This window comes from Dermochelys coriacea, chromosome 4 (assembly GCF_009764565.3).
Source record: "Dermochelys coriacea isolate rDerCor1 chromosome 4, rDerCor1.pri.v4, whole genome shotgun sequence".
Taxonomy (NCBI): domain Eukaryota; kingdom Metazoa; phylum Chordata; order Testudines; family Dermochelyidae; genus Dermochelys; species Dermochelys coriacea.
The window spans coordinates 42,236,669-42,256,020 of NC_050071.1; the positions used below are offsets into that span (position 1 = coordinate 42,236,669).

Below are 19,352 nucleotides of genomic sequence, written 5' to 3' on the forward strand. Positions count from 1 at the left end.
GTGATCATAGCTAAATACAACTTCACCGATTATAACAGGCTCGTGCCTTTTATTGAACAAGCAATACCAGTCTATCGTCTCTGAGGGCCAGTTATTTTGCCAGAACAGCTCTTCAAGCATCTGTAGATGCTGTGGACACTGCTGCAAGATCAATCTCCATAGCAGTGGCTATGTGCACGCCTCCAGTTCTCAGGATTTCCAACAGAGGTACACATCACTGGAAGATCTTCCCTTCAGTGATTATAAACTCGTCTCAGAAACCATGAATGAGTGTCTGCGCATGCTGAAGGGGGCTATCTTATGATGCCTGCATATATGTACATCCACAAATAAGAGAGGTTTAGTTGTCAGACTGTCCAGAGACCACATCCTGTTCAGTTTTCTGGATTTCATAGATCCTCTGAACTCTCCACAAAAAGGCACAGATTCCAGAGACAAAGAGCCAGTCAACTATGCTCCTCAATCACCCAGGCCTCATCCAAGCAGCAGTTTTGATGGGTTGGTCAAGCATTCGAATCCTCCCATATCTCTGGGGTGACGGTTGTGCCTATTGGCCCATCTTTTTCATTTTGGGTATCTCCTCTTCAGTTTCCAGCGGCCTTGGAAATGGATCCTCATAGAGGTCATGCCCTTGGACTACACCATCCATTTCTACCTTCCACCTTGCCATCATATTCTTCTTCTCATCAAGGGTAGAGTAATCAGGGTTATGATGGACAACGTGTCCTGCATATTCTGCACCAACAGATTTGAGGAAGCAAGGTCCCCCCCTCCTTGTGCGCTGAAGCTATGAATCTATGGAACTGGTGCATAACCCATATTTCAGCAGTTTACCTCCCAGGCATTCAGAATACCACAACCGATGCTCTTAGCCAACCCTTTTCAAGACACTTAGTTGTGGTAAAATTCAGTAATTAATGCTTTTAAAGGCAATTTTTGTTTGTACATTTGTCGTTTGCTTCTCAAGAAATGGATCTAGGGCTAGTAAAAGTGCTTAACATATGTACTAGTACTGTGGAGGAGGGAGGGAAGGTAAATGCACATATACCTCTGTATTTGAGCAAAGATAAGAGTAGGTTTATTAAGTAAAAGTTTATGCATTTCTATTTTAGTGAAGTTGTAATGCAAACAATGTTCTGTAATTTAAACAAGAAACTCCTTGTGTTTAATATCTGGCCATTTTTGCACATGGCATAAATTGGGGTAGCGCTATTGACTTTCATGGAACTATGGTGAGTTACACCAGCTGAGGATCTTTGTCTACAGTGCACTCTTATGTAGCCTTACATTTGCCATGTAGGAAAAGATACCATCAAACATAACATACAACTTAACGGGATGTGTCGTGAAAGGCTACAGGAAATGTGCTGACCACTAGTACGTACCTAACATGCAAAAATACATACATTTTGCTGCAAGAATTTTGCTACAGCAGAAGCAGCTGGGGTGAGGAGTTAAGGCAAATGTATTTTGTGGCTCATTGTCATAGAAGAATATCATGTGGAATATGCCAGTGGAACTCTGAATCCTTATTTGGCCCAAGAGGTTAGTACAGAAGTTTTGTTATGACTTTGACTTTTAAAAAAAAAAATGTAGTCATGTTTCATGAATGCTTATGTAACCATATTAAATGTTAGTATATCTCCAAAGAAAAAAAATACTTCCTAAATAAGCAATGAGATTTTTCCCTCCTCCTCAGCTGATTAAAAAGGTAGGTTTACAGTTAAATTAAGACTAATAGTTGTGTAACTCAAAAGCACTCAGATATGCTGGCTGGGCAAAAAAAAAAAAGAAAAGAGACTTATTTCTGAATCTTTTCTATAAAACACAAATACTGTAGTACACAAGAATTTAACATCAATGACTTTTTAATTAAAACAGTTTTGTCATGTGATCTCTCTTCTCCTTGTGCTTTATATATGGAATTTAGAAATGAATACCTAGATAAAATGTCTCAGAAGTATAATTTGGCATTACATCAAAAGATTTAGGGGGACTGATGGTTTTGTTTAGTTTAGAATTCAAAATTATAATGGGTCATCCTGCAAACTGCATAGATTTGGTTAGCATTTATAAGCTGAGTGAGCAGAAATCTATATTTTAGACTATCTCAAATTGTTCAGTTATTAAAAATGGAATTTTTATATGTATCTTGACAGGTTTCAGAGTAGCAGCCGTGTTAGTCTGTATTCGCAAAAAGAAAAGGAATACTTCTGGCACCTTAAGAGACTAACAAATTTATTTGAGCATAAGCTTTCGTGAGCTACAGCTGTAGCTCACGAAAGCTTATGATCAAATAAATTTGTTACTCTTAAGGTGCCACAAGTACTCCTTTTCTTTATATGTATCTTGTCACACACACACGTGCACACACACAGCTCTCTTATTTAGAGGAACCTATACTGATTTTTTTTCTTTAGTTACAGAATTATTATTTGACGCAAAGTAGAAAACAAACACTTAATGCAATCATGTACAAATATTCATTGAATATGGGTCTCCTCCAATGCACTCCATAGTGGCCTCATGTGGTCCCCTAGTTCCCCCATGGGTTCCTCACATAAATTGCCACACAACCTTTATGTCCATTCACAACAGCCCTTCTTGGGGTCTTTTTTTCTCACAAACTTAAAATAAAACTTAGTCCCAAAACAAAGTCATCGATTTACCCTGTTATCAGGTCTCTTCCAAGCCTTTCCTGCCTGTAGACTCTCTTGGGTGAGACCTGATGATAGTTCCAAGTTTATCTACTGGAGCCCACTTGCTCCCAGCAGCCTCCATACTTCACTGGAGTCTCCATTAATCTCCCAATCTCTACCCCCAGACGTGGATTTGTGCAGCTCTTGAAGAGGAATTAGCTAATTTCTACTCAGGCATGCCTTCAAGCCCTTAAGGGGCAAGCCCCCCAGGAACATTCCTAGATAAAAGTAACATAGTTAAAAGATTGCTACAACTGCTTTTTCTTGGCTTAGATATTAAGGTAATCAAGTAGTAATAAATATAATGGTAGTAATTAAACATGTATCACTGTGACAACTTTATAACACAGGAATAATCTTTCTTTTTTGTTTACATTTAGCTTTCTGTCACCATGCAAATTTCATTGTAGAATCGAGGCCTAAACTATGTTGGGAGTATTATTTTCTCCTCTTATTGAGCCTGCATAATTCCCATTGGCATTAATGGAAAGTTGTGTGCACACATCAGGAGGAGAATTTACACCTCTGTGTTCCTTATCCTGAAACCTTTAGTTTTTGGATAATGCTTGACTGCTGTAGCATATATGTTAACAGGCTAGAATCTCACTAAGAATGACTGACTATAAAACGTGCGCTGGTGCACTGTTCTTAATTTTGAGAACCTTTGCACCTCACACTCTCAAATTCCAGCACATGCATTGTCATCTTCAGTGGCAGATTATTAGGAATGTAAAATAAATATTGTACTGCTAGCCATGTTGCTTTTGCTCTGAAATTTGCACTGTAAAACCCCAGTGGATTGACAATCTTGCAGGTTAAAAGAACTAAATTACATCTGTTTCCTATTAGGAGTCATTTTCAATTACAGTGGATTTAGAAACATTTCAGCAATGTCACTACTGTGAAGAATATTGACTCTTAAGCACCAATACCTGGGATTCTCAAACACAATAACAAGCTTATGTTAAATGTACTGTTGCTGCATGGAAGAATTAGGGTTATAATGCAAAACTAATGGTACAGAAACATTGCGTTAAATGGGTCAGACTTAAGATTTACAAGAAAGATAAGATAAAACTGAAACCAGATACTTTACTGTAGATCTTGAATTGGTCTTGTATTTTGTAATAAGTGGGATGAACTTTGATCCATTTATTTTATACTTGCCACATACTCTTGTAGATTACCGTATACTACTAATGCACAGACATTAATACATGTTGCACCACTCACTGATTCCTCAAGATGTTTTGCAAGAATTTTGTATACTTTTTAGGAAGATAAGGCACATATGGCTGAAACTGGGATAGCAACTAAAATATGAATTAAAATCTAACATATCTGTCCTATGACCATGGACAGCACAAACAGCTCCCTTCCCACTCCTGATGCTGCCCCAGCTAGCTAAAATTCAATGTACTGCACTATAAAGATCAGTAACATGGAATCTGTCAAACCACTACATAGAATAATTTCTTGTTTCACCATCTTCTGAAAATATCCTGCCACAAGAGAGAACATGTAGAGTACAGGAATAGTAGCCACATCCCCACTGCACTGGTTTCATGGGGTACTACAGCCACTGAATTCTCATATACACAGATATGAAGCCACATCCCTCAACACCCCAGCTCTCCTCTAAAATGATTTTCTGTGCTGGCCTCGTAGTCTGGCAGAGATCAGTTCCACAGCGCACACTAATGTATCCATAATGCACTTTAGGAAGCTAAGGGCTCTGACATTCCTAAAAATACAGAGATCAGTCTCTCCTCAACAAGCCTTCTCTCGATGGTGGAGTGTTTAGCCGTTACCAACAAGACTCAGACTTGTTTTGGGGACAGTGATTGAGAAGGCAATTGCTAATGTATGCCAGATGTACTTAACACCTTTGATATTCTGAGTAGATCCCAGTCTGGGTTCTGGCAAACCTTTGGAATTAAGACTTCTATCTCATCCTCAACCACTGGTAAACCAAAGTCTTGCTATTGGTTTGGAATTGTGAATAATGAAGCATCTTGCTACTTCAGTCAAAATAGCGGATAACATTTGTTACTGCATCTTGCTACTGTGTCATAACACATACCTTTATTGATGGGATAGTGCGGCAGTAGTGAATCAGGTAAAGGCCCTCAGCATTGCTTTGGACCATGCCCTATCCACCTTTCCATCTTAAGTTATCTATGATATGTAAATACTGGGGGGCGGATTTCCATTTTCACCTGTATTTATAGCTTGGCAGTCTTGATACCGTTATGAATTATCCAAGCTCTTATTTCTTTTGTCAGAATAGCTATTCTTGGATCTGTATTTATCACACACCCTTACAATCCCCCCCCCCATGTTTGTTTTATGTGTTTGTATTTTAAGAGGGGTTTATTTTATTATGTTTTATTTGCTGTACACTGTTTTGAACATTTTGGCAGGGATAAGGGACTCTATAAATAGAAATGTTATTCCACAGAGAACAGGAGTGATGTATGACGAGTGAAACTACTTTGTAGTAATTGTTTGTCACAACTGTTACCTTATCTCCTTCCTGCTTTCCCTTTCTCTTCTGAGTTCAGTTTTTAGTAATATTTTATCATCTTATTGCTGTTAGTTGTTTGGGAAGCATCAGATTGGTGAGAAGAAAGTAGAGGTGGTTTGTACATGGTTTTGATGATTGACAGTCTTCTGGCCTCTTGAATCCTAGTGGGTGGGGACAGAACACACTCCCTCAGACAGCAAAGGAAGAGAAGATGACTAGAGCAAACAGAAATACCAATACTGTAAGTAATTTTACCAGTTTTGATAGACAGCTGCCATTATAGTTTATTTTCTGCTATTTGCCACATTTGAGAAAACTACTGTTTTTTCTAATTACTTACAGCCTGTTCTGAAGAATGACTCTGAATACTCCATTCCCCACCCACTTAGTAAAACACATCAAAGAGACAATGATGGACTGATAACTGTACTAGTATAGCTTGTTTTCCTCAATTATCATTTGTGCTGTTGTCAACAGTGAGTGGTGGTTTTAGAATTGTAAAAGGTACTCAGCTTAGTAGTTTCCTTCTGCATAAACTTTTTTAAAATGTTACATGACTGACTCTCTCTTCATTCAGAGTAAGTGCATTTCGGAAGTTGCTCAAACAGGCTTTGTGTACAAAATGTAAGATTTGTCGAATATATATTCATTTGGATTTATTAATTGGCAGCACTGTTTCGTTGCTGGCTGCAACTGGCTATGAAAATGTTTAGGGCACTGGTTTCACACTTGGAGGATTATTTATTTCTGTTGATTATTTGGGGGGGGGCAACCTTTCCATGTCTCTCAAAGGTCTTATCTTTGAGATGTAAACATTAATTGCTGCAAAGTTCTTGCTACAAAGACATAACGGAGAGTCTGAGTAGAAGAAGAGCTTTAGTAGGGAAGAGCTTTAGGAAGAGACTTGCTAGTTTTCTGCACTTGTTCTGTTATTTGTCTTGTATATGCTACATATTGATTGTTATCCAAACATAAGCTGATATTGTATTTTGTTTGATAGAATTTAAGTAGAGCCTTTAAAAAAACACAGCAGTAAAGTCTCATCTTATCTCCACGTGTCTCATGTTGAATCTGTTGCAGAAACTCTTGTGTACAAGTAGATGCTGTTTTTAACTAGATTCCTCTCTATGATGCAGTGTGCCAATAGTGAAATGAGCCTTGTGAACTAGATAAGCATCATATTTAATGAAGAAACAAAACAGTAAACTTTATTTCACATATCACAAAATTTAATATATCTTCATTTACTACCATCTACGTTCATAAAATGTGAACTATTTTAACAGATGGTATTTTAATAAATAGTTGCTTTAAAGTACAGCAATTTAATGAGAACTAATTAGCTTAAAACCACACACACAATAGTTTTGGAGCCCGTAGGGCTTACGAATAGAATCAGATGTCATTTTACTGTAGAAAGGCTTGCTTAACACCTGTACTTAAAGAATATGATAGTGCCAGAATGACAACAAGTTAATAAGCAACAGGGCAAAAATATAAATTATAATAATTAAATATATAAATAAATAATGTAGCAGTTACAGTAACAAATGCTATCCACTATTTTGACTGAAGTAGCTAGTGACTCTTCACTGTAACCATACTAGAGTACATAGATTGCAGAAGTTTCCGCAGTCCTTCGAGAAACTCTTGAGTGGTCTTCCGTTGGCAGCCTTCACATTCCTGTGTTGTCTTTTTCTGCAATGAAAATATTTATGTAGTTAATAATTGATTAGCGATAGCTCTGTCATTGACTAGAGTCAGTGGTAATGCATGAACCTGTGTATGCTGAGTTTCCTTCCAAAATGAAGCCCAGAATGTTTTTCAGGTTTTTACTTTTTGCTAAAGTTAGGTATTCATATAGTAAAGTAAGCCACATATAGTGGAATGCTCTGCAGCAGTGAAATATAGCACAATGGCAATTTATTAATTTTCAGTAATAACAGAGTTGGTTAATAATCCGGCTGAGGCACATTTCATTGTCTAACCGAAGCCTGAGCGATATTTCTAAAATATCAGCTGACCCCCTCTTAGCCATGTTTTCTGTTATTTTTTTAATCATAGTGGGATATGGCACGTCGTAGCTTTACCAAGTCCTGCTTCAGAGTGTCCCTTATGTTCAGCATTAGAGACTGCAGAGTCAGGTACTTGCTGTCCAATCCTGGAAACCGTTGTTCATGTGAGGATTCTTTACTCTGCCATAAGCAAAGATTTGCAAGACCAGGCACATTGACTTTAGTCATAGTCAGGTTAATAAAATTAATTAGGAACCCATATTACAGAAAATTTTGAATGTAAGCATTATATAACTAAAAAAGCACAAACCATACTTTGTCCTAGTGAATTATCATGCAAATATACATTGCTACGTATTTAAAACTTAAGACATTTTGCTAGCTATTACAGTGCCAGAAGGTCTCAAGAAAAACTAGTACACATGTGAAAAACAATAAAAATGTATTGGTCTCAAGATTGGTATTCAAGATGAACTTAAATGGTTTCATTTTCAGTGAAGAAACTCTACTTTGCCACTGTATATAATCAAATGTGAAGTTCCCATCACAAGATTTCTTCTTTATTCTAGTTAAAGGACAGAAAAAAAGAGAGGAAAAATACTCATTGCAGTCTATGGGGAATTTTTTCCCTGTATTGAGCCTTAAAACTGCTTTAAAAAAAATCAGATTTGGGGTTACCATTAAGCTACACATTTCTTTTTAAAAGCATCCAACCCAAGTAAAAAAAAAAAAAACTTTTGTAAGAGGCTGTTTAACTTGAATTTTCTTCTTTACAGTGCAACAACAGAACCATATTCTTGGTTTTCTGTTGACAGAAAATGTCAATAGGAGCTCAGATCCTGTAGTGATAGGAGTAGTATAGATGGTATGGAGTCTAGATATATTAGATGGAAAAAGACGTTGAGACAATTATGGGAGTGTCAGATGAGCAAATAATGCAGTGTTGGGTCCACTACCAGCAGATAATTTTTTTTCTTTCTAGTTGATATTCTATCAACTTCTAAATTTGTGTATAAAATTGTGCAAAAATGAATCCTTACCACAGAACCACCAAGACATTTCATGATACGATCAATACTATTATTAACCATAACATCGCCTTCGCTTTCATCTTTTAAAGTATTCATTTCAGCCATATAAAAGCCCAAGGCCTCCATTCTGTGCTCCTCCTAAAATAAAAAGGAAAATCATTGCTAAGTATGATTGGCATTTACTGGGGCCAGCAAAAAATGTAGTATTTGAATAGTGAATACACCTTGATTTATTTTACGCTAGGAAGAAGTTTATACAGTATATCATTCATCTGTGCTCTTTAAGGTCAGACTATAAGAAATTAAAAATGGGCTCAACTCTAGTATTTTCTTGTACGCTTGTGCTGCTCCATTTGGAAGTCTGGTCAATGATTGCAGGATTCCTTGAGCATAGGAAAAGCCTCAGGTGGCACAGAGCTGCTCTTGCAGCTCCTACACTAATACTTGGTCCAGCTTGTGGTGTAGGAGGTATCATCTGGAAAAGGGCACATAGCCTTAGCCCCTGTACCTAAGGTTGATTTCCCAGCTGCTGGATGGGTTCTTTGGGCCATTTCCAGTTGTTATAAATTAAAGCAGGCTGGCTGATCTGTTTCATTCCTGGGACTGACCTGGCCCCTAGCTTCAGGGGGAGTCATCTTTACACACAACCATCACAAGCTGTGCCAAACACAATTTGAGCGTATCACATGATCTGCCTCAATAAATTGACTTTTTTTTTAAATCTAAACCAGAAATTCTTAGTGTTTGATCCAGTGAGCACATGAGTAAAATTACTCTAGTGAGGAAGCCATTGCATGTTGAGGCTTTAAACCTTTACTTAAGCAAACATCATTACCTTCAATGGAAGTTCTGTAATTAGGGATTTACATAAAAGTATAAATCAATTAATTGTTTGACATCTTCCAACACTAATATACTTTCTCAGCGTGTTATCTAGGTAGGTAAGTATTATCCCTATTTACATAAAGGAAAAGCTAACACTAAAGTGGTTGAGTGACTTGACAACAGAGAATCTGTGGAGAGCTGGAATTACAATGTAATTCTGTGCTGTGTATACTAGATCACACTGGGGAAAAAAGCGATCTCAATGACTTAATGAGGGTTCAGAGCAGAAAGTTCTTGTGCAATTGAATATTTATGATAAAATACATACATACTCTATTATTGATAACGAGTATAAATAAGTATTCAGAGCTAAAGGTATTCGAGCATGGCCTGATGAAGTTTCACTCCTGGAAAGAGCACATGTAGATTTTTAAAACCAGAAAGCACAATCACTTTAATCTGTGATGTGATATATAAGATCTGTAACATGAACTGCTTGTGTCTGCACATACAATTGAGATAAAGTTAGACTATACTTTGTGCCAACTTCTGCCTATATTCTTAAACATTAAACTGGCATTTTTTTAAGTATCCCCTCACACTAAAGACTATTCGTCCTGTTTGTGCTGCTGATTTAAGAGTTAGTATCACCTGCTGCATATAAACCTGTGGCCCAGTATATCACAAAATAAATTATTTTCTTGTAAGAATTAATTCAACTACAGTGCATTCAATAGAGCAAACTAATCTTGCTCTGTTCTGCTGTTGCACAGAGCAATGAGATAGCATTGTTGCATCATCTTTTTTTGATGTCAGACAATAAAAAGCAAAAAAACAAGTAGAATCCCAAACACTTGGGTTCGTACAGTGAAGTCATGCTCCAAGTGTTGGCCAAGTCTTTTTTCTTATATCTGCCTTTTCAGAAAAGGTAAAATGTTGATGTGAATTAATAACACACATTAAAAATAGCAACACTTGGAAAGGCTCTTTAAAAGATAACACAAAAGTTTATACTCACATTTGAGAAGTCCTCTGGTGTGTAAAAGCCATCATAGTCAATATTCTATGAGAAAAATAGGAGTTAATTTTTTCTGCAAAAGTAAAATAAAAAAAATTACAGTACAGATTTAAAAAGGAAAAAAATCCACTTACTTTGGTTATTTTTTCTAGCTCGATTACATCATCAATTGCACATTTTAGATACTCTTCTTTTGGTGAGGTGAATGGTGTACCGTTTCGTGAGGTGAATGGTTTACCATTTGCTGCAATTACAAGCAGTAGTGGAATATAGCAGGTGACCAATACTTTGCACATTATAACAGTGTTCTAATTTACTCTGTGTCAGTATCCAAGTTGTGATTGATAGAGCTGATAAATTGTCCTTTAGCTGCTTGGTGTATATATACTCTTAATTCCGGAAAAAAATTTATGGGGGCGTCCGTTAAAGTGTTGGCTTATTACACACTTTTTCATATGTTCTACCTGTGTGGCAAGAATCATTACTTTTGTTTTTCCTCCTCTGATGACACTTTGGAATTTCTTTAAAGCCTCATAAGCAGTGAAGGGATGTAGGTAAAATCCCTCTTGGTGTAATAGAAGCCCACACTCATGGTAGTACCTCTTCACGATATGTATATGAAACACTTTTTCCCCTTCGTTCACTGTCACTCACCGCTCTCTCTCTCTCTCTCTCTCTCTCTCTCTCTCTCTCCCCCCCCCCCCCCCCCCATATAGACTATACCAAGCTATAAGCACATGAAATGTTGATCTCAATCTATATAATTAACTATAGGGTGTATGGTTTTTGTAAATTTACATGTAATTCATTTATACACACCAACAGATTTAATGTGGCACAGTGAAGAGAAGTGAAATGTACAGATAAAAGGAGAGAAGAAATTTTATTTTGTTTTTAGAATTGTTGATTAAACAACAGGAAGAAAGTTAGCTTCCTGTCTGACAGTGGTTTCACCTGTCGTCTTTTGCAAAAAGACAGCTAATGCATGTTCAGTGATAGATGCAGAGATCAATCTTTACACAATCAACTTGGAAACTGTTGTAAAACTAACCCCCTCACCACCTCCCTGGATCCCTGGTTTTGGGATGGTTATTTAAAGTTTATTTTTTATTGATGTATGACTACTGATATTTCTCTTCCACCATCTGCACCTCCACTCTCTTTTCAACATGTGATGAAAAGCCAGGGCTTTTGCTTTTTTTTTTTTTTTTTTTTTTTTTAAAAGCATGTGATTTTGCTTTTTGGATATTTGCATATGTTTCTCTGTCATGCTGGTTTTTGATTATCTTGTTTCTCAGTGAACCTCCTATCTTGTTTCGTGTATTGCATATTGAAATTGGGAGGAGATTGTTTTACAGTGAATTTGACACTGGGCTCCCATGTTGCAGTATCATAAATTGTCACTTCCCCCCACCCTCAAAATGCCTACTGCTGGCTGAAGAGTGCTAATTGTAAATTTAACATTTAGTTCTGTCCACCTTGAGCTTAATCCTGAGCCGCATACTCCCTCTGTTGCACAGAAGCCCCAAACACATTGGAATGGATGCAGTTCTTGGGTATAGAGGAGCAGACCCTGGAGAGGCCATGCAGAGGGACTCTACCCCTTAAATTCTCTAGAGCTTTGCCCCTGTTGACACTTGGCCTGTCTTAAGGCTTGCTTGAGAGCAGGACTCCCATGCAGTTAAGATAAAGGTGTTTAACAAAGAATGGAATTTTACTGTGCAGTAACCCTTAATGTATTTTGAAAGATGTTTTAAGATCTATATATATAGTATAGTGTACTAACTGCAAGCTGTATACTAAATGAAATTATAAAAAGAAAAAGGGCAGAAACACTGACTAACCTCCAGGTGTTGAAACATTGAAAAGTTGCACAGGGAACCTTAGAAATAGCCTCAGATAAGAAATATATACCAAAAAGAGGAAATGGGTAAGGATCACACTGATACACAACAAGGATAACAAAGGTGTAATTGCCCTTAAATCATAGGGAAGTAAGAGCCATCTACAGACTGGACACAGATTGTGAGATAACTACAGGGAAGATTTCCCACAGCTGTTGGTAACTGTATGTCTCTGTTTATGTGCGGTCTTTGAATTTATTAATCAGTTAGATAAATCGGCTTTGATTACTGAGGTTTGTTATTATTAAACTAATCCAAACTCGAGAATCTCTCACTAAACACATAATCACAGTGAAAATTTTTATCAGTTATTGGTTATCAATAAATTTATCAGCAAATTATTGATAATTCACAGTAGCATGGAGGAATAAGGGTAGGATGGAGAAGTGAGGGGTATATATCCATGCACATGCGGGTCCTAGAGGGGAGGATCAGGCATGTAATCCATGCTTTCACCATCTCCAGGCTGGGCTGTTGTAACAGTCTCGCATTGGACACAACCACTACTGAAAGGTTGAAACTGGTACAATATGTAGCAGCTTGCTTCACTAGCAGCTCAGATTAATGGACACATATCAGACGTGTATTTCACAAAGTCCACTTGCTTTCTATTCACTGCAGAATAGCGTTCAGTCTTGGTTCTGATCTGCCAGGCACTTGTTGCATTGGGTTGCAGCCACTGCAGAGGCTGCCCTCTCCTCCATGATCCTGCTAGACAGCTGAGCTCAAAAGGATCAATGCAGGTGGATAAACCCAGAGATCTTGAGGACATAGAATCATAGAATCATAGAATATCAGGGTTGGAAGGGACCCCAGAAGGTCATCTAGTCCAACCCCCTGCTCAAAGCAGGACCAAGTCCCAGTTAAATCATCCTAGCCAGGGCTTTGTCAAGCCTGACCTTAAAAACCTCTAGGGAAGGAGATTCTACCACCTCCCTAGGTAACGCATTCCAGTGTTTCACCACCCTCTTAGTGAAAAAGTTTTTCCTAATATCCAATCTAAACCTCCCCCATTGCAACTTGAGACCATTACTCCTCGTTCTGTCATCTGCTACCATTGAGAACAGTCTAGAGCCATCCTCTTTGAAACCCCCTTTCAGGTAGTTGAAAGCAGCTATCAAATCCCCCCTCATTCTTCTCTTCTGCAGACTAAACAATCCCAGCTCCCTCAGCCTCTCCTCATAAGTCATGTGCTCTAGACCCCTAATCATTTTTGTTGCCCTTCGCTGTACTCTTTCCAATTTATCCACATCCTTCTTGTAGTGTGGGGCCCAAAACTGGACACAGTACTCCAGATGAGGCCTCACCAGTGTCGAATAGAGGGGAACGATCACGTCCCTCGATCTGCTCGCTATGCCCCTACTTATACATCCCAAAATGCCATTGGCCTTCTTGGCAACAAGGGCACACTGCTGACTCATATCCAGCTTCTCGTCCACTGTCACCCCTAGGTCCTTTTCCGCAGAACTGCTGCCGAGCCATTCGGTCCCTAGTCTGTAGCGGTGCATTGGATTCTTCCATCCTAAGTGCAGGACCCTGCACTTATCCTTATTGAACCTCATTAGATTTCTTTTGGCCCAATCTTCCAATTTGTCTAGGTCCTTCTGTATCCTATCCCTCCCCTCCAGCGTATCTACCACTCCTCCCAGTTTAGTATCATCCGCAAATACATAGCATGCTTGTAAGTGTAACTCCAGCTGTGGAACTTCTTGCCCACAGAAATCAGGCTGAGCCCATGCTCTGTGATGTTGAAACCAAAGTGTAAAACCTTAGATTGACAGGAGGCGTGCAGAAGTTCCAGCTGCTACTGCAGCTCATAAAATGCACTAGTGTTACAGCTGTCTGGCTGTTTCAAGTGTCCCCTAAGAAAATATTTGGAAACACTGGCTTCTGAATTTGAGATTTTTCTTGTGTAGTTTTACCATAAATTGGGTTGCCTTATAATCACACGCGCGTGCTTTGCCATACCTATGAGAATGTATTGTTGCAGCTCATACTTTTTCAGTAGGTTAACATCGACTTAACACAATAGCCCATATATTTTTAAAGACAGAATATGTGGCGAAGAGACAGCTGAATGTTTGAGAAGTAGCCAGTGTGAATGCACATAAGGATGCTAAGGTGATTCGTGTTCAAAATTGCATGGAAGATAAATGTTTATGTATTCATTCAACATGGTCTACATGTGTCTCCCTCTGGCAGTCTTACGGTAAAAACAAAAACTGTAAATAATCCAGGTCCCCCAATATACATCCTTTCACATTTTAATGCCATTTTCCTTAACCAATCAGTAGCTGTTATTACCATGACCTGTTTGGGGCTCTAGAGAGCAATAAATGGGGGGTTAATATACTGTTAAAGTTTGAAAACAAGCCTCAAGAGGAACTGCTTGAGCCAATATGATGTTTGTGTTAATTTGAAGTGTTTCAGTAGTTCTTTTACTTAACTGAAGCAACAACTGCTCTAGTCACTCAGAGACAGAATACTGGATTAGAGGAGATAACGGTCTCAGCCAATATGGCAATCCCTATGTTCTCTAAAGTCATGGTGCAGAACAACGCTGTCAGGGCCAGAGTTTCAGAAGTGCTGTGCTCCCACAATCAGCACCAGATTTTCAAAAGAGCTTAATTCCCATTTAGGCACCTCAGTGAATGGCTAGGTACTCAGAATAGTTCTGCACTTGAGATGCCAAGCTCTTTTGAAAATCTGACTGTAAGTTCCCAAAAGATGATCTTCTGCTGAGGTGCAGATTTTGTGTCCCAGAGGAGAAATGGGTTTTGACATGTTGCACGCCCCTCCCCCGCCACCTTCCCGAAAAAGGTAACATCATGCTGGGATGTATTAGCAGGAGTGTTGTAAGCAAGACATAAGGATTAATTCTTCCACTCTACACAGCACTGTTAAAGCCTCAACAATATTGTGTCCAGTTTTGGGCACCACACTTTGGGAAATATGTGGAGACATTGGAGAAAGCCCAGAGAAGAGCAACAAAAATTATTAAAGGTCTAGAAAACATGACCTGTGAGGAAAGATTGAAATAATTGGATTTGTTTAGTCTGGAAAAAACATGACCAGGATGGGGATATATGATAGTCTTCAAGTATGTACAAGGTTGTTACAGAGAGGAGGGTGATAAATTGTTCTCCTTAACCACTGAGGACAGCACAAGAAGTAATGGGCTTAAATTGTACCAAGGGAGATTTAGGTTAGACATTAGGAAAAACTTCCTACCATAAGGGTAGCTAAGCTCTGGAACAAATTTTGTAGGGAGATTGTAGAATCTCCATCATTGGAGGTTTTTAAGAGCAGGTTAGACAACTACCTGTCGGGGATGGTCTAGGTAATATTTAGTCCTGGCTCAGTGCAAGGCAGTGAACTAGATGACCTATTTCTATGTCCCATAGGTCCCATCCAGTTCTACATTTCTATGATTCTATGTCAAAGATACTTTCCTAGGTATATTGTATCAGGAGGGTTGACTTAGAGGGCCAAGTATCGGGTTTGGAATATTGAATTTTCTAGAACCACTGCTTCAAATCCATGCAGGATCAATTTAGACCTTTCTACTTCCCTTGTATCTCTCATTTATCTGAATTCTTGTACTGCACTCTTCATTTTGCTACCTAAGCACCATCCAAAGTCGATAAAATGAGTCTGATGCAGTTTATGCTATGTACAGTAGAATCTCAGTTATGAACACCTCAGGAATGGAAGTTCATAATTCTGAAATGTTCTCAACTCTGAATAAAACGTTATGGTTGTTCTTTCAAAAGTTGATAACTGAACATTTACTTAATATGACTTTTAAACTTTACTATGCATCAGAAAAATGCTGCTTTCCCTTTATTTTTTAGTAGTTTACATTTAACAGCCTACTGTATTTCCTTTTTTTCCCCTCTGTTGCTGCCTGATTGTGTACTTCCGATTACAAATGAGGTGTGTGTTAACTGGTCAGTTCACAACTCTGGTGTTTGTAACTCTGAGGTTCTACTGTAACTCTTTCAGATGAGACCTTCAATATCGAAGCTTGTCTGCTCTAAATGAATATTGCAAACCCACTCGCACTTTGCGTAAGAGTAGGCATTTGTCCTGATATCCATGCCTAAATGTTACCATGGACTTGTATGCTGTTACCTTGTTGTGGGCTGTCTATTAATTGTTTTAGGGAGGAATTTTCAGAGGAAGAGCTACTTTCAAAACTATTTAGTCATGAGCCCTACCAGTACCACTTTGTGCACTGTCAATTCTTACAAGATGGGGTGGGTTGGTACTTGGATGGGAGACCTCAAAGGAACATCAGTAGTCAGCCGTAGAGAGAAGCTACTTTTACAATGGCAAAATTTGCTACTATTTAATTGTAGCAGTAGTGAAAGTTGTAGTATACACAAGACAGATATGATATAACAACCTGGTGTTTAAAAATACCAGTCTCCAGGCAACATTCCAGCTTCTGCCATTGCAACCAACAGTGGAGCTGCCCAGTGGTGATTTACAACTTTTTTTTTTTTTTTTGGTGTAAGAAAAGGCAAAGTATTTCTGTAGGTGCTATTCTTCTCTTTGAGTCAGTAATGACCCAGTTTTTCTCCATAGTCTTAGGGGCCGCTGTGCTGCTAGAGATGACATCTTTCAGGCGAGACCTGAAGCAGAGTTGATGTCGAGTTTAATCATTAAATACCATATAGTGTTGGGGGGGGGGGTTTGCAAGAGTAGGAATGTTGGACTTGGTGCTCTACTCAAATTCCAATTTGAGTAATTATGTTTATCTATCTACATTCCTTTTGTATCTTATATTGGAAAGATGTTTTTCACTTCCTTTCCTACAGGACTGTGCTGGGTAAAAATAGCTCCTTTCACTTTATTTCTGGTAGCTGCATTTTAACAGAAGGTGAAACAACTCCTGAATATGACAACTCTAAAATGTCTTGGCATCTGAGAAAATAAAAATAGCATTGCCAATCCCAGAACCCAAAATCATGAGATTATTTTAAAAAATAATAATACAACTTCAGTTTTTTATGTACTTTCTGATTTTTTTTATGTTTAGAGTATACTCAGGTTTCATTTTCAAGCTTTTTCTCAACAGTTGAGAGGCTAGAAACCTTTTTTAAACTAAAGAAGTTTAAAATTCTCAGATAATCACATGATTCCAGGAGCTGGGGCTTTAAGAAAAAAACAGCAACAGTGGTAACACTAAAAAGCACCATGTAACTGAGAATCTTTTGAGCTTCAGGGGAAACAGCAAGGCCTATCTCCTTTCCCTTGTCTTCAGGAAAAGGTGAATTAAAGAAGGTGTGAGTGGGCTAAAGGAAGTGGATCCTGCCAGTTAGAAGGGCTGAGGAGAGTTTGTATTCTGCTATTGGTTTATTTGTCTGAGTTGTTCATAATTTTTAATGTGCATATGCCTAGCATAAAAGAGACTTTTTAAGAAATCCAAATAAAATTTAATGGGCCAAACCTACATCCCCACTGCCAATCTGCACACCTTCATACTCTATAAAAGTTCCTACATGGATCAGAACCTTGCAATATGTACTCAACTCTTAATTATTTTTATCTTACTGTCTTATGCAACTTTCTGAACTGAAAGTTTGGTTCTTATTTTTTTCCATACAAAGCTGATGACTGGTGACTTTGAAGAAAAGTTTTACTTTCAGTGATGTTTTAGGGAGCTGATCTGTCAAGCTGCTCACCTCCTCTCCCCATCACAAGAACAAAGCAGTATTCAAAAGTGTCACTGCTATTGTCTTGTTTTGTGTATTATATTCATTCTGCAGGAGTTTTTTCAAACTCCTACTATAGTATTTCATTTAACAAGATTACTGTCAACAGAGTCATAGGAACCACAACGAGTTCATATGCCTGACGAATATGATAAGCATCAGCCTGTGATCATAATCTGTTGCTTTTAACTCTTGCTCATTCTGTCCTAGGTTCACTCTTTTAAAGATACTAAAGAACGACCTCCTTTTTATAGTAGAATAAGATTCATACTATGTTTTCAGAGCACAAATAATGGTAGAAGTATTATTTGAAAGTATACTTTTAATGGCCCCTGTCCGCAATTCACATTCTACGTGGGGGACCCTTGCAATACCCTTCAGTGGGGTACATTGCAGGTATAAAGGTCCACCCATGTAGATCTAAATGCAGCACTGAGGCCAATATTTGTAATTAACTTTATATAGACAAAGTATCAAAACAAAAGGCAGTTGATTGTTTTTTGTTTATTTTTTTCATTAATTACTAGCAAAGGCTATTGATACTGCCAGTATATTGAAAATTATTTAGAAGGAAAACAATGGGTAGAAGCATGGATGAAACTTGAAGTTTGTTAGTATTAAACTAAAGTTGTATACCTATGCAGGGCACCATATTTATTTAGTTTTGATTTATACTCAGTGAAATGAAATACCTAACTCTAGGCTCTCTCAACGTTATTTATTTAAATATACAGTCATAGACAAATTATTAACTTACTAACACCTGTACACCTTTCAGCCAACAGTAGCTTGTCAACAAAAAAAGTTGGTCAGAAATTTGCATTTTCATATTGCACACACTTTTGCCAGAGGCTGCCATGATCAAACATTTTTCAACTAAAATATAATGACAAGATGATTTGGCTGATGTTAACAGGGAAATGGGATGTTTTAGGGGAGAATCCTTAATAACACATGTAACATGCTTGTAGTGTTTGTCTGAAACTCCCCACCCTGTTGTTGTTTTGATTCTGCTGGGAAAGTCTTAGGTGCACTTTGCCAAGTGCAGCTGGCCTTGCTTTTTCTACTAGGATATAAGGGATGCAGGAGAATAGCTCTTTAGAGTGCTTGAGTTTTGGGGACAGATGAGTCCGGGGGAAGGCTTAGGCTGGGATAAAGTAGGAATATACGAATTTCCAAACTGGATCAGACCATCAAGTTCAATTGTGTGTTGCTTACTAAGGTGAGTAGTAGCTGCTTCAGGGAAAGTGCAAAACGTCCCAAATGAGTAATTGTTAGAGCTACTCAAGAAATGAATTTTTTTCCCATGAAAAATGTCAGGGTTTTTTGGTCCAAAAATCAAATGTTCAGTTTTCATTTTCTGTTGAAAACTTGAAAATGGGTGACAAAATGGAAATTTTTCTTGAAAATTTATTGATTTGAAAAGTCATTTTTCATTGAAAGATAAAATGCGTATATAAAAACACTTTAACCATCCTTAGTAATTATGGAACAACTCGCCTATGGGGAAAGTTACTTCTTGACCCTATTAGAATTTGGTTGACGCATGAGAGCTAGTATTCTTCCAAGTCTTATTTGTTTTAATTATTGTAACTCTTGATGTTCTTGGTATC

The 19,352-nt window shown here is 38.0% G+C and overlaps 1 long non-coding RNA gene across 3 annotated transcripts in view; it reads left to right on the forward strand.

The window, feature by feature from the left end:
• The first annotated feature begins 652 nt into the window (after nucleotides 1-652).
• Nucleotides 653-19,352, forward strand: part of LOC119855183 — a 159,977-nt gene continuing 141,277 nt past the window's right edge. For 2 of the 3 annotated variants that reach the window (XR_006280745.1, XR_006280748.1), the window contains exon 1: nucleotides 653-1,545. This is a non-coding gene — a long non-coding RNA (uncharacterized LOC119855183). Of the gene's footprint in view, nucleotides 1,546-5,298; nucleotides 5,468-19,352 lie in introns of all 3 variants that reach the window. The other variant, XR_006280747.1, reaches the window with a different exon arrangement.